We start from the raw sequence: 13851 nt of genomic DNA, 5'->3' as shown, positions 1-13851 counted from the left end.
GGTGGCTTGCTTTCTCATACCCCTCCCTCTCTCTCTTTCTCTCTCTGGTGAGTGAACATGCCCTGTAACAAATTTAAAAAAAAAATGGGGACCAGCAGTTAGCATAATGGCTATGTTGCTGGACTCCCATGTAATCGACCGCGGTCTGAGTCCTGGACCCAGTGACTTAAACTCATGCTGGGTACGTGTGTGTGCGTGCTGAAGATCCTGAGAGGAGAATGGAAGAGAAGGGATTGTGGTGTGGCCATCCCCACTAGGGAGGTGATTTCTCACTTTCTGTCTCTCTGTCTTTCTGGCAAGCCCTATAGCAAAATCCTCTCCCAAAAAAAAGAAAGAAAAATAAATAAATAAATAAAATTGAATAAATACATTTTTTAAATGTTCTATAATTTTAACCAGCAGATGGTGTAATGGTTATGTTGCTGGACTCCCATGTATTAACCATGGTTTGAGTCCCAGACCTGGTAGATTAAAACTCATGCTGGCGCATGCGTATGCATGCCCAAGATCCCAAGAGGAGAATGGAGGAGAAGGGATTGCGGTGTGACTATCCCCCCTGGGGGGTGATTTCTCACTTTCTGTCTCTATGTCTCTCTCTGTCTGGTGAGCGCACACGCCCTATAGCAATAAATAAATAAATAAATAAATAAATAAATAAATAAATAAATAAATAAATAAATAAATAAATAAATAAATAAATAAATAAATAAATAAATAAATAAATAAATAAATAAATAAATAAATAAATAAATAAAGCGCACACGCCCTATAGCAATAAATAAATAAATAAATAAATAAATAAATAAATAAATAAAACCTCTCAAAAAGAGTCCCAAACTCAGTGGCTTAAAACTCATGCTGGGCTTGTGTATGTGTGTGTCCAAGATCCCAGGAGGAAAAGGGATTGGCATAGCTATCCCCTTTAGGGGCCGATTTCTCATTTTCTGTCTCTCTGGAGAGTGCACGTGCCCTAAAATGATCTCTTTTAAAAATAAAATAAAAATAAGTTCTATAATGTTAGTTCACAAAACTCCTGTGAATGATGTAATTCAGGTGGGTACAATAGCTTTCATCTGCTTCATTCATTGAGAGGTAAAGTGCCTGGCTTTCTCCCTGCAAGCCCCACCTCTCCTCCCTCACCTGCCAATGCCTTGAGTCTGCGTGCCTGGTGTGAATGGGTAAGATGAACTGTTTCTCCCTCTCTGCTGATAACACCACCTCAGACTACCAGTCCTTTGTGGGCTGGCGATCCAAGAAAGCGGAATACAGACGACTCCTGTTAACTAGAACTACGGTAAGGCATCTTTAGGTTTACATTGAAATCCTTGTCTCAGTTGCTTTGGTGGAACCCTCTGAGCAAAGTGCCTGTGATGAGGACCATAGGATCTGCCCTGCAGCAGCCACCTGGCGGCCCATTCCCATAGTCCCGCTCATCCTGCCATCATGGGCAGCAGTCAAGGGAGCTCTATTCTGGGGATCACATCTATGTTTCATGACCACCACCACCCCCCCACCCCACCCCCGGTCCATGCTCATGATCTGTTCTTCTAAAGAGATAGTCCACCTGTCTGGCTTTAAGGCCACTCCCTGTGCCACCTATGTCCTGCTTGTCTTCCAAGTCCCCAGTGTGGGGCATCCTTTCTGGGTGGTCCCTTCTGTCCCCTCCCACTTGAATAAGAGTGGAATCCCTCAGATTTAGCAAGATCTCAGATTTAGCACATAAAGAATACTCGGTTACATTTCATTTTCAAATAAAGAACAAACGATACAGTATTTAGGACCAATTAATAGAAAATTTATCCATTGCTTATCTGACTTTCAAACTTAATAGGAAGCCCTGTATTTTGTCTGTTACTGTCTCCACTCTTTTCCTGCCACTGAAGGAGACCTGATTGCACCCCTCTCCAACGACATCTCCTTCCAGTTTTCCTTCCCAGCTGGTCTTTTAGTCTTGGCTATAACCCTGATAGGTGAAGGCAGGGAACTCAATTTAGTTCTTATAGTTCTTGGGGGTTTCTGTTGGCTAATGTAGCTGATCTGTTTCACAACTCACTGTCTCCACAACTCAGCATAGGAAATCTACCATATCTCAGCACCTACATTTAAACCCTAACTTTCTGTTTAATATATATGGCATCATGTATCTCTAAAGGAAATTAAGAAAAAATAACCCTTCAAGGTGTTCATTTTTTCAGTGCCTAAGACAACAGATTCAAATTCAGCACTTTGAAATCATGCATTTGGCCAGTTTTTATTGTTACAATTTTTACTGAGAGCCTCAGTTCACCCAGGAGCAGTGGCCCTGCTCCTCCCAGAATGACAACCTTCTTGCTGGTTCCCTTCTCTCTCATGACCACTGAGGACTCTGTCCTCTAATCACTTTGGTTCGGGGAGGGTCTCTGATCCAAATCAGGCCAATCAAGGTTTCTGCTGGTGACCTGATAGCAAATCTAAGAAAAATTACTTAAACTGAACTTTTAACAGAAAACATTGAGAAGGTATAATTGATGCCATTTCTTACCTTCTATAGAAAATAATCCCCAAACCAAGTACAGAGGTGGGAGATATTCTGCTCAATTACTCTTGTGGTGTGGCGGCCACCCCGACCTTCTCACTCACAGGTGGCTCAATTATTCCTGGTTTTCTAAACCGATAAATTCCATTTTTCTAAAGTACTTTCCAGGCAATAGTTTGCATGTCCTTTGAAACTCTATTATTTTATTATTGTGCCCAAGGAAATACTACCACAAAAATCTCATAGGTTAGGAATGATCATAGGTTTAAAACAGATCAACTAAAGAAAAAATAGTTGTCTTATTTTGGAAATGGAAGACAGAGAAACCACTTAAAGAACATTACAATGGACATGGTTAATATTTAAACATATGACTCCACAAAAAAATAGTATATACAATCATAACCCAAATATGAGGTGAGATTATTTTTAACTAAAATAGAGAAGCACTAATCTTACACATCTCTTTTTAACTCTCAAGCAGATCACTAAATATTTCTAGTGTGACATTTACATTTTTAATTTTCCATAAGAAATTAAGGCACAGTACAGTGATCTACTTCATACTCATGGCAGCGTTACTCTAGTCTTGGCTCTGGGAGTATCCGAGGCAGACGGCATGGGCTGCTCCCACTTCCCTCTTTCTGTGGACTTGTCCTTACTGTGCTTACTGTGTGGTGTGGCTCCAAGGCTTTGCCAGTGCACGCTCACTCTCCTGCTCTCTGTGACACCACACTTAATTGGTTATTAATTCGGCACCAGTCCTCACCCCAAGGCCCCAACATATATATATATATTTTTTTATAATAGTATGTGTGCACGAGAGAGGCAAAGAAAGTAATAGAGAGAAGATAAGGGACAGAGAGAGAAGGACTCTCAACAGGGTCTTGCCATTCCCTTTCCTCAGCCCTACAGCTCTTCAGGACCCTGGGCGCCCTTTTGTGTGTGAACCAGCATGTTTACAGGCCAATGGGGGTGGGGATTTGTGGGTTTTGTTGTTGCTGTTTATGTTTTTATTATTATTATTAATTTTCTACAAGGCATGTGTGCTCATCAGAAGGGGGTTGACCATGCTATAATCCCTTCTTCATTCCCTTTTCAGGATTTTGGGCACACATGCACACACATCCAGCATGATTTTCAAGAAACTAGGTCTGGGACTCAAACCACAGTCGACCATGTGGAAGTCATGCACCTTAACCACCATGCCACCTGCTGCTTTCCCAGGATGGTATTTTTCATGGTGTCCATACTCATTTTTAAAATCAAGAAAAATATAAAATATACAAACTGAAATACATTGTCTGAGAAGAACTTTGCCTCTGAAAGAACACTGCAGGGGAAAGAGGTGATAATATTGATTCTCGTAATAGCAAAGAAGTCGGGGGTGGGGTGGGGGATAAGCTTAATAAAACAGAGGGAGGAAGCCAGAATCTCCAGCAGGGGCGAACTTGACTATTCAGTTGACATCATTTTGCTCAACATGTAGAAGTCACATAATGAGGGGTGGGGAGACACCATAGTTAGCAGAGTATTTTATTAATATCATTACAGTTTAGAATAGAAGACTGTAGCTGTCACAACAAGGGGCTTTTAGGAAGGACCAGACTTTAATGGAGAAGAGCTAAGGTAGGAGGTTGAGGTCTCCTTGGGAGAAAAGCAGGAACCTGTCTTTTACTTAAGTAATTAGCCTGGCAGCAGGTTTTATACTAGATGATTTCAAACCGAAAAATAAAGCAGGCAGCAGAAGGAGGTTGTTACGGCATACGACATTCAGTTTCTCACGATGTAACTGAAAAGAGACAAAGTCAAGATTATTTTCTTTGCAAATTAAACTACTTAATTTAAGTTACAAGTACAGAAATGTGTGGCCTATTTCATATTTTAGTTTTTCAAAAACAGATCCTGATTGTATTTCTCTTGTTCACTTAGTTATTAAGTAATATCAATGTTCTTTCTACTGTGAGTTTAAAACATTGTTACATAATTGAGGAAAGTGTGTCTCAGCAGTATGGCAAAGTGAACATATGTTGTTTATCATTCCAGTTTTTTTTTCCTCTTCTTTTTGGAGTCATCCCATCTCTTATGTATGTGGGAACCTCAAAAAGTTCATGGAAAAGAGGTAATAAAATTATGAGTTTATTTTGGTGTATTTTTTTCAAATCCATGCATAGATTTTTTTTTATATAATATGAATTTGCTATTAACTTTCTGAGGACCCCTCTTATGTCTGGACCCAGGGTCTGCAGTCCAAATGGCCTCCCTTTCCTGCCTGTGTCTCAGCCCACCTTCAGGACCTGGCTCCAGTAAGTGGCCATGTGACCACAATGCCATGCACAGGGCCACCTTCTACAGTTTGTTGTGCTCAAGGGTGTCTGGCCAAGGGAATGAGTGGGGCCTGAAATCCAGCCATGCCTCTCTCCCCAAGCTGGTACCTTGGCATGGGGTGTACATGCCCAGAGAAAGGTCACCTTTTCCTCATTTTCATAAAGGCTCCATCTGCTTGCCAAGCTGTTCACCTGCAGGGCTGCATTCACCTAGAGGGGAAATCATTTGCTCATTTGTACAAAGGCTCTGGAGCCATATGGGCTCACACGGCCTTGCCAGTGAGAGAACTCCATCCCTCTTTGCCTTAGTGACTGTTCATGGATGGACCCAAGTCTAAAGATGGTCAGTCGGAGTCCTCCCCTGGACTTGTGTATAATTTGCTTGAAATACCTCATGTAATGGCTAGAGCTGCTTCACTGAAAGGATGGGCACAGCCATGGTCCGTCCTATGTCAAGAGTCTTTGCAGCATTAAGCAAACACAGAGGAAAGAGTTGTGAGATGCAAAAACAGGGAACAAGCTCTGGTTTGAGCCTCTGGTTCCAGCACTTGCTGAAATCCCTAACAGCATTCCCCAGTTACACCAGCCAATGGATTCTCCTTTAATTAACTTAGTACAGAAAGTTTCTGTCTCGTTCAAATAAGGAGATATACTGATTAAGTCAGGTATTGACATTGTGAGGAAGGCTGTTGTGCATAATGGAAGACTATCCCCTCCCTAAGAGCAGGGCTGCTCATTACTCTGGGGTAACCAGCATCTGTTGCTTTGGGGCTTACACCTGTAGAAGGGGTCTTCAAAAATGTGATGGAAAATGTGTTTTATGAAAAAAATTATGCATGAATTTCAATATTTTTTGCACCAAAATACTTTAATTCCATTTTTGCACTTTAATTCCATTTTCCCACAAACTTTTTGATGTAAAATCTGATGTTTTCAAAGTAAAGGATTAATTATAGGGGGATGAAATTAGTCAGGAAAGGCTTTCTGAAGATGGTACCTTTGCCTAATCCCAAAGGGATGAAGCAGGAACATTTCCGTTTGAAAAGTGGTGGTGGAAGGGCACTAAGCAGCGAGTTAGAGACATTCACTATGACTTTTAAGTTGGAAGTGAATGCATTTATTAGGTCAATACTGGAAAGCTCTATAGGTAGTCTGGAATCAGGACTTATATTAGAGATGACTGTCAGGGATCAATCTCTCTCTGCAGCTTGGGGAAGAAGCCCCTCCCAGTTAGTCTAACAAAAGTCTTTGAGTAGCTATGATTGGTGCTGTTTAGGTCAGGGGTCTGGTCCTCTAGAGCTGAGTAACCAGGGAAGTAGGTGCCTCTGAGCAGCGTTGCCTGGACCACATGTTCACCCTGGAGCTGAGGTGAAGGCAGCACCTCCTGACCACACACTGGTAAGTGGCTGTTCAGGGTAGGTGGGGAGCCATTGCTAGCAAAGGAAGATGGGTGATGGATGGGTTAACTTCCAATGTCCTTATAAGGGAGGAAGCTGACTGCCCAGAAGCAAGGAGGGAATGTGTTAGCATGAAAAATAAGGTCAAATAAATGAGGAGCCGAGCCCAGGAAATAGGGCTTTAAGGTGAGGTATTTGAACTTCAGTATTGCATGTACAAATGAAGTTTCTGGAATGTTTACCTTGCTTCTGAGGAACATGGTCAGAAAAGGTAGCTTGTACTTTTCATGTATTGTACCACTTGACCTTGTTTTCACAGACAGAATCATTTTCAAAATTTTGTGACTAACCTTAAGGCAGTCACCCAGAGCTGAACATGAGAGACATCAGGTGATTGGCAGGAAAATCCGTCCCAGGTGGAATACTTTATCAGATGATAATTCACAAAGCCAGTTGGATCTTCTCCCTTGAGAAGTGTTAGAAACAAGATACCCAGAACGAGACTAGTCAGAATAAAGCAGAATTTAGAAGAAACTCACAGATAATGTGGTGCATTAGTTGGTGTCAGCTAAAGCTTTGTAAAAGATACAACTAAACATATGTGTCTCAACCGACAGCAGCTCTTATCTCATTCCTGTGACAGTCCGGGACAGGGGTTCCTAGTCAGTGGGAAGCTCTCTGCACAATGATTCTGGGAGCAGATTTATCTATGCTGCAGCTCTGCTGTCCCCAAAAAGTTGTGACCATTTGTATTGGCCAGCAGGCAGGACGATGGACTGGAGGAACTGAGCTCCATTTCCATTTCCACCCACTTCCCAGTGTAGAAAACCAGTCACGGGAGACTCAGAGGAAGGCAGGGAGGGCTAGGCCTGGGGTTGCTGCGGCAACTACATACAGATGAAAGGTCTTTTAGAAGCCTGTTAGTCACTTGTAGCCCAAGTCATAGCAGAGCCCTCAGCAAACAAAACCCAGGGGACAGAGAGACAGATTGTTGTGAGGGGTAAGAAATGGACATTCAGGGACCAGCAGTTAGCATAAGGGCTATGTCACTGGACTGCCATATAGCCAACTGCAGTTCGAGTCCCAGACTCAGTGGCTTAAACTCATGCCGGGCGCGTGTGTGTGCGTGTCCAAGATCCCGAGAGGAGAATGGAGGAGAGGGGATTGCGGCGTGGCCATCCCCCCTGGAGGGTGATTTCTTGCTTTCTGTCACTCTGTCTCTCTCTGTCTTTCTGGTGAGTACACGTGTCCTATAGCAAAAAAGAAATGGACATTCACTAAGAAGAGGACAGAAAAGCATTAGCTGAGCCTTCTCAGCCCAGCATCTAAACGTGTCTGGGTGAAGGGTCCTCTCCCGGCCTGCTCTCTTCTTTTGCAATGGAGTTATCAATACTATGGGCTTGTATACATTAACCTGGAAGATTCTGCAATCTCAAGTTTAAGAACCCCTGCCTCAAACTCTCAAGGCCACACTGTTCACCTCTGTAGTTTCCATTACACTTCCGGTGGTGACTCTGCGTCTGTCTCCCCGTACAGATTCTCATTGGAGCCCCAGGCCAGCATGGCAAGTAGTACTGAATAGCTCCAACAGAAAAGTCCTGAAAAACACTTGGCACCCCAGGCATGAGCCATCACTCACTCTCCTGCCTGTTCCCAGGCATTTTTCACCTCAGGAAACAATGCTACCATGCAGTCGGATACTCAGATGAAAAACTTGGGACTCACTCCTGAGCCCCCCATCGATCTTCCCTGCTAGAACTGGTTGTGACTAGAGCTCATTTGCTGTCGAATCCAGCCACGTGTCTCTGGACCCACTGCAAGTCTCCTGGCCCAGCCTGGATTTCTCCACCTGGATTTTCACAGGAGCTTCTGAACTACGTCTCCTGCCCTAAACTTGCACCCCTGATTCTTACACTTCAGTATGTGATCACTATGCAGTTAACACATACCAAGTCACACTCCCAATTGAAAATATTTTGTCCTTCACCATTGTTTCCAGAAAAACTCTCATCTCCATAGACAGCCCATGAGACCTTTGTATCATCTGGATTCCCAGTAGGGAAACTTCCTCCACACAAAGTAGCTCAAAGGAAGGGAATGAAACAAAGAAACCTTGACAAAGGGCTTGGAAGAACACAAAGGATGCTAAGTTGATCAAAAGCAGAAACCATAGCAGGAAGACATTACACTCCAGGTGGGTGTGAACAAAGAGCACAAGGGTTGTCACCCGAGCCCTGAGTCCAGGACTTCTGGAAGGAGCTGGAGCTACTGGAACTTGCCTTCCAAAAGCGAGGACCATGGCGGATCCAGTCTGGTGCAGGCTGGGATCAAGGACAAGGTTGCAACCTCCACTGAAAAGGGGGAGCAGACCTGCCTTGACTTCTCTCCTGCTTAGCAGTCTCAGTCCAGAGCCTTCATCACCAAACTGCACTGGCTACCAGCTGGCAGGGGAGGCCCTTCATGCACAAGGCAGAACGCCAGAGGTTAGGAAATGGACCGGCACAAAACCTTACATTCTGCTCCCTCCCTTGCACTCTCTGTGCACTCCCTCTGGACTCTGTCACCCTGTAACTTCTACATATTGGGGCCACAGAAGAAGTCACCCTTTGGCCTTTTGTCACCCACTCACCTGTGTGGCTCTGAAGTATGCTTGGGTTCTCAACTTGGATACTACACTCCAAGGAAATGTATTTTGGTCCCTAAATCTGAACTCAGTACCCTAAATATATGAGCACCTGATCACCTATATACTCCATCACAACATTTATTTAAAAAATAGAAAGCATAATCTAAAACTAGATGATGAGTTCCTATTTATTTGTATTTATAACTTGAGACCAGGGCAGAGGCTTCCTATCTACTAGCCTCTACCATGTATCTGTACAACACATATCAGTCGGTTGAGTGTGTAGATCAATGATGAAGGTGTGTGAGTCGGGAATCACAGTGGTCAATGTGGAGCAGTACAGGCCCTGCGTAGGGGCGTCCACTAATTGCTGCTAGACTTCAGTGCTCTTAGATTTTGAAAGACAAAGGCCATTGTTCACATTTTTCTTGACACTCAGATGTGTGATGGCTGCTCTGCCCTGGGTGCTACCTTGTTTCACCTCCACCTTTGCAAGAAATTCCTAGCTCCTCCATCTAGTCAGTGCTCATCATACCCTATGACATAAATTACGTAGAAACACACACAAAAAAAACAGGAGCCTGGCCGAATCTTCTTTTTACTCTTTACTATTAGTAAAAAGATACTAGTAGTTCTCTTAAATACAACATATATCCCAAATTATATATATAAGCCACTATGGTTTGGGCTTTGCTTATTGTTTCCTCATCTTTGGGTCATCCCTCAGCCACAGGTGAAACAGGTGGTGTCTCTGTCCTCAACTCCATCTTTCTCTTATTTCCTTCTGTCGTCTCTCCTGCTAAAGGCTGACAACTCTCCCACCAAGAGCTATTGTCTCTCTATGTTGGATTAATCACCTTTTGTTTTAATAACTTCTTGGTTTGCACTTTTTCCCATTTTCATTCATAGAGAACTTCATTGTTGTCCACACAGATTTCTTCTTGCCTGTGATGTTTCTATTGCTAATTTCTGTTACACAGATTTATGATGACGAAACGCTTCAGGGTTTCCGATATAACCGACTTCTTGTGTGAACGTGCTAGTCTAGTCATCCTCTCTGTGTGAAAGAGGATTTCAATGACTCCTACTGTGAACGGAATATCTTCTAGAGGAGTCCATGGAGGGCACTTCCCCAGTGGTTGTTTCTTGTCTCTGTACCACAGTTATTAACCTGAGAGGCTAGAGATGACACCTCTGACTCTGTAAAAACATGCTGCCTCCCTAGGTCTTTGCCTGCTATGTCTTGGTTCCAATAGTCTAAATATTAAATCTAAAAAGCAAAGTAAAATTGAGATCACATTTTTTATTAATTTATATGTTTATAAAAGATTATTGAGCTTTAGCATAAGAAAAGTAGCATAAGTATGATGCAGTGTTTCTTCTGTTCCTTAGCAAATGCTGTTTGAGCAAATTCATCCTTAAATCTTACCTTCTGAAAAAGAATATCTAACATCAATGACACATATGCATTGAACTATAAAGTGGTCACTGATGTTCATTTTATATAAATGTAAGAGAAACCATGATTTCACTTGTAAAATGCCTGAGCAGTTTGAAACTGGCTTTATGAAAAAATAAAATAGACCTTCAAAATAAGAGAAAGTAACCTCAGAAATAAAGGTTGAGGTCAATTGACATGGTTTCCTAGGAAAGAATTATTGTATCTTTGTTATCTCTTCACCCAGATACACACACTATTGCCCACAAAGCAACTGTGTGGTCCAGAAAACCAATAACAAATAAAAATATAACCACAGAGTTCAAAGCAGGAGTTCCCAGCCAGGGAGAAGTTCTTTTGAAAAAGCTGATTGTACAGATGTATTTTCCCAACACAGACATGGTAATGTTGTCTGACAATTCTAGCTAGAGAAACCCAGAGACAGATTTATCTAGTGAAGATAATTACTCTTAGCTCATTGAGCTGCGTGGATTAAGTAAGAGATGGTATATGCAGAACCTATTGTAGGTTGACCCGTGTAAGACTTGGTCATCAGGAATGGTGAGCATTTTTTGGTGTAGTAATTAGAATTAAATCAGCCATTTATCGAGTTGACATCACATGTTCAAGCATAATACTAGGTGCAGAGGACAGAAGAATAAACAACACATGGGTTTTATGTTTGAGTTAAGAGTCTAATTGGGAGGACGTTATAAAAAAAACAGTCACAAGGAAATTTATTATCATAGGCCAGCCTTGTGACCTGTTGGATAACAATGCTGTATCTGACATGGCCAACCATAGGATTCAAATCCTGGCCCTGGTGGCTTGTAAAACACACCAGGCATGGGTAGTGTGCATGCCCCAAATCCCAACAGGATGGAGGAGTGGAGAAGGGATTGCAACATGACCACACTGCAACAGAAAGGGCTTTCTCCCTCTTTCTCTCTGTCTCTGTCTCTTTAATGCATGTAAATGTTCTCTGGCAAAACAAAACAAAAAAAAAAAATTAATCTACCATGAAGTAGAAATTACTGGTAAGAAGTGAAATCATTCCAGCTATTCTGAGGATCCAGATGCAGCATAGCACTGTACGCATGTGCTGTTTCTCATTGTCAGCACGACGGTGTACTGAGCCATTAAAACGCTTTCTCAGACTCCTTATAGCTTCTATGAACAGAGCAACTTTGTTTGGACAGACCTGTTAAAATTAGAAACGCATGAAGTGAATGAATGGCCGAATGAGAAAATCATCACAATATTCTTTCTCTGGGGTTTTCTATGTGTCTGTCAATTAAGGTTCAAGAGATTTGGGTGGGTGATTCTTTGCTCTTGCAATCTACCAGCAGGTTTATTACAAATACAAAAGTTACTTATGCAAGCCTAAAATTTGGATATTTTTGCTTTGCTAGTGACCTTTCTTAACCTTTCTACAGAGATAGATTCACTTCTAGACTGAATTGTTAAACTCTCTTCCTGAGGATCCCACCAAAGAAATTAGCTATGTAACAAATTTGTCAGATTAGAATATGAGTGGCTGTTTCTCATGTTTTGTTTATAAGTAGTGTGTAGGCTGAATGGAAGCAATTTACTCTTGCACTTCTAAATGTGTCATCTTTTTAGGAGCCAAACATACTGCTCTGTGAGGAGAGGACCATGAAGCACATCTTTCTGCTGGAGAAGCAATAAGACAAAATCGAGGCAGCAGAGGGTGTCGGAGCCTTCAGTGGCAAAGCAGCTGCCCAGAAAGACAGGTGATTTTCGAACGGGGCCACAGTCAGCAGGAGGTGGGCACGGTGTTGACAGAGCAGAGCAGGCTGGCCGACCGCACAACTGACAGGTTCTGCACACAGGTGGAGGCAGGCAGTGGGCTTGGCAACAGGTCTTGAGGTCAGAGGCTCAGAGACAGTACTCTGGTGCCAGGCGGTGTGGTGTAAACCTGAGATGTCCTGCAGGTGGTGGCTGAATGCCTCCAGCTGTGGGGATTGGCAGAGGTGAGAACATAGACCAGAACACAGGGGCATAGGCTCAGAGACCTCTGCAGGGGTTCAGGACAGAAAGTGTGTGGAATACATTCAACACCCCCCACCACCACCACACCCAGAGACCAGGATCTCGGCAAGAGGTCTGACAAGATGTCAAGGATCACAATAAACAACAAAGTAACAGGATTGCAATGGCAGCGACGATGTGGACTTTTAGAGGCAACAGAGCCTAATATTCCTCCTACTCTTCTTCCAAGGACTGAAAATGGCTTCAAACAGAGTGGACGCCAGCAAAAACACCTGGTTAGAGTGAGGTGTGAGGTTGCCAAGACCAAGGCAGTTTATGACAAAAGGTACATATTTAGAAAGACAGGAGTAACACAGAGTTTGCAAGTTGAATTTTAATGATGGGATTTTGATACTCTGAGGGGTTTTGAGGCATGCATAGCCAAATTAGGATAATCATGATGCATGCATGTAAGGATATCACACAGCTAACACAACTCTTCTGCATTTTATAGGGGTACAGGGAAAGCAGGTGTTGTGGCTGTCTCAAGAACTCATTCCCTTTCCAGATTAAATTCAGCCTCTAAAACTGCACAGTCAGGCATTCAAAGCCCGGGGAAACAAAAGTACCAGGCAAAAATCCTGGCACATAATGCTGGAAGCAGAAGAGGGAAAGTGATCCTTCTGAGGAATCGTGAGCATAGATTTAGGATTACCCTGAGTCATTAGGAAAACCAGCCAGTCTCTCTATATTTGAAATAATAAGCATTTGCATGATTAAAAGTGAAAATGAAAACAACTGTAAGTTGATTTTAAAAAAAAAAAAGAGAGAGAGAGAAACCAACAGATGGAATAATGGTTACGTTGCTAGACTCCCAGATGGTTGACCGTGGTTTGAGTCCCAGGCCTAGTGGCTTCAAACTCACACGGGCAAGTGTGTGTGTGTGTGTGTGTGTGTGTGTGTGTGTGTGCCCAAAATCTTAAGATGGAGACTGGAGAAGGGATTGGGACATGGCCATCACCCCTGTGGGGGGAGGGATTCTCGCTTTCTGTCTCTCTGTATCTCTGGTGAGCACACGTACCCTATAGGAAAAAATCTCTCTTAAAAAAAGAAAGGAAGGAAGGAAGGAAAAAAGAAAGAGTGAGCAAGAGAAAGAGAGAGAGAAATAAAGAAAGAAAGGAAGAAAGAGAGAAAGAGAAAGAAAAATTGGTTCCACATTAGTTCGATTGAGGGCGGTAATTCTTAAACTGTGTACATGGATCCAGCAAATACAATGATCTCTAGAAAATTGTTAAAAATGCCAATTCTTGGGGCCAGCAGTTGGTGCAATGGCTATGTCGCTGGACTCCCACGTAGTCGACTGCGGTTCGAGTCCCAGACCCGGTGGCTTAAACTCATGCCAGGTGCCTGTGTGTGCCCAAGCTCCTGAAAGGAGAAGGGAGAAGGGATTGTGGCATGGCCATCCCCCCCTGGGGGGTGATTTCTCACTTTCTGTCTCTCTGTCTCTCTCTGTCTTTCTGGCGAGCGCCCGCGCCCTATAGCAAAAACCTCTCCAA

General features: G+C 42.9%; 1 long non-coding RNA gene across 1 annotated transcript in view; it reads right to left on the bottom strand.

The window, feature by feature from the left end:
- Positions 1–4094: 4094 nt before the first annotated feature.
- LOC102490048 (uncharacterized) overlaps positions 4095–13851 on the bottom strand; it is a 95797-nt gene continuing 86040 nt past the window's right edge. Inside the window, exons 2-3 of the long non-coding RNA XR_335106.1 lie at positions 6590–6705; positions 4095–4307 (exon numbers count right to left, since the gene is read on the bottom strand). This is a non-coding gene — a long non-coding RNA (uncharacterized LOC102490048). The remainder of the gene's footprint in view (positions 4308–6589; positions 6706–13851) is intronic.

Source organism: Tupaia chinensis, unplaced genomic scaffold (assembly GCF_000334495.1).
Source record: "Tupaia chinensis unplaced genomic scaffold, TupChi_1.0 Scaffold000340_1, whole genome shotgun sequence".
Classification (NCBI taxonomy): Eukaryota; Metazoa; Chordata; class Mammalia; order Scandentia; family Tupaiidae; genus Tupaia; species Tupaia belangeri.
This window is presented reverse-complemented; position numbering and strand designations above follow the sequence as displayed.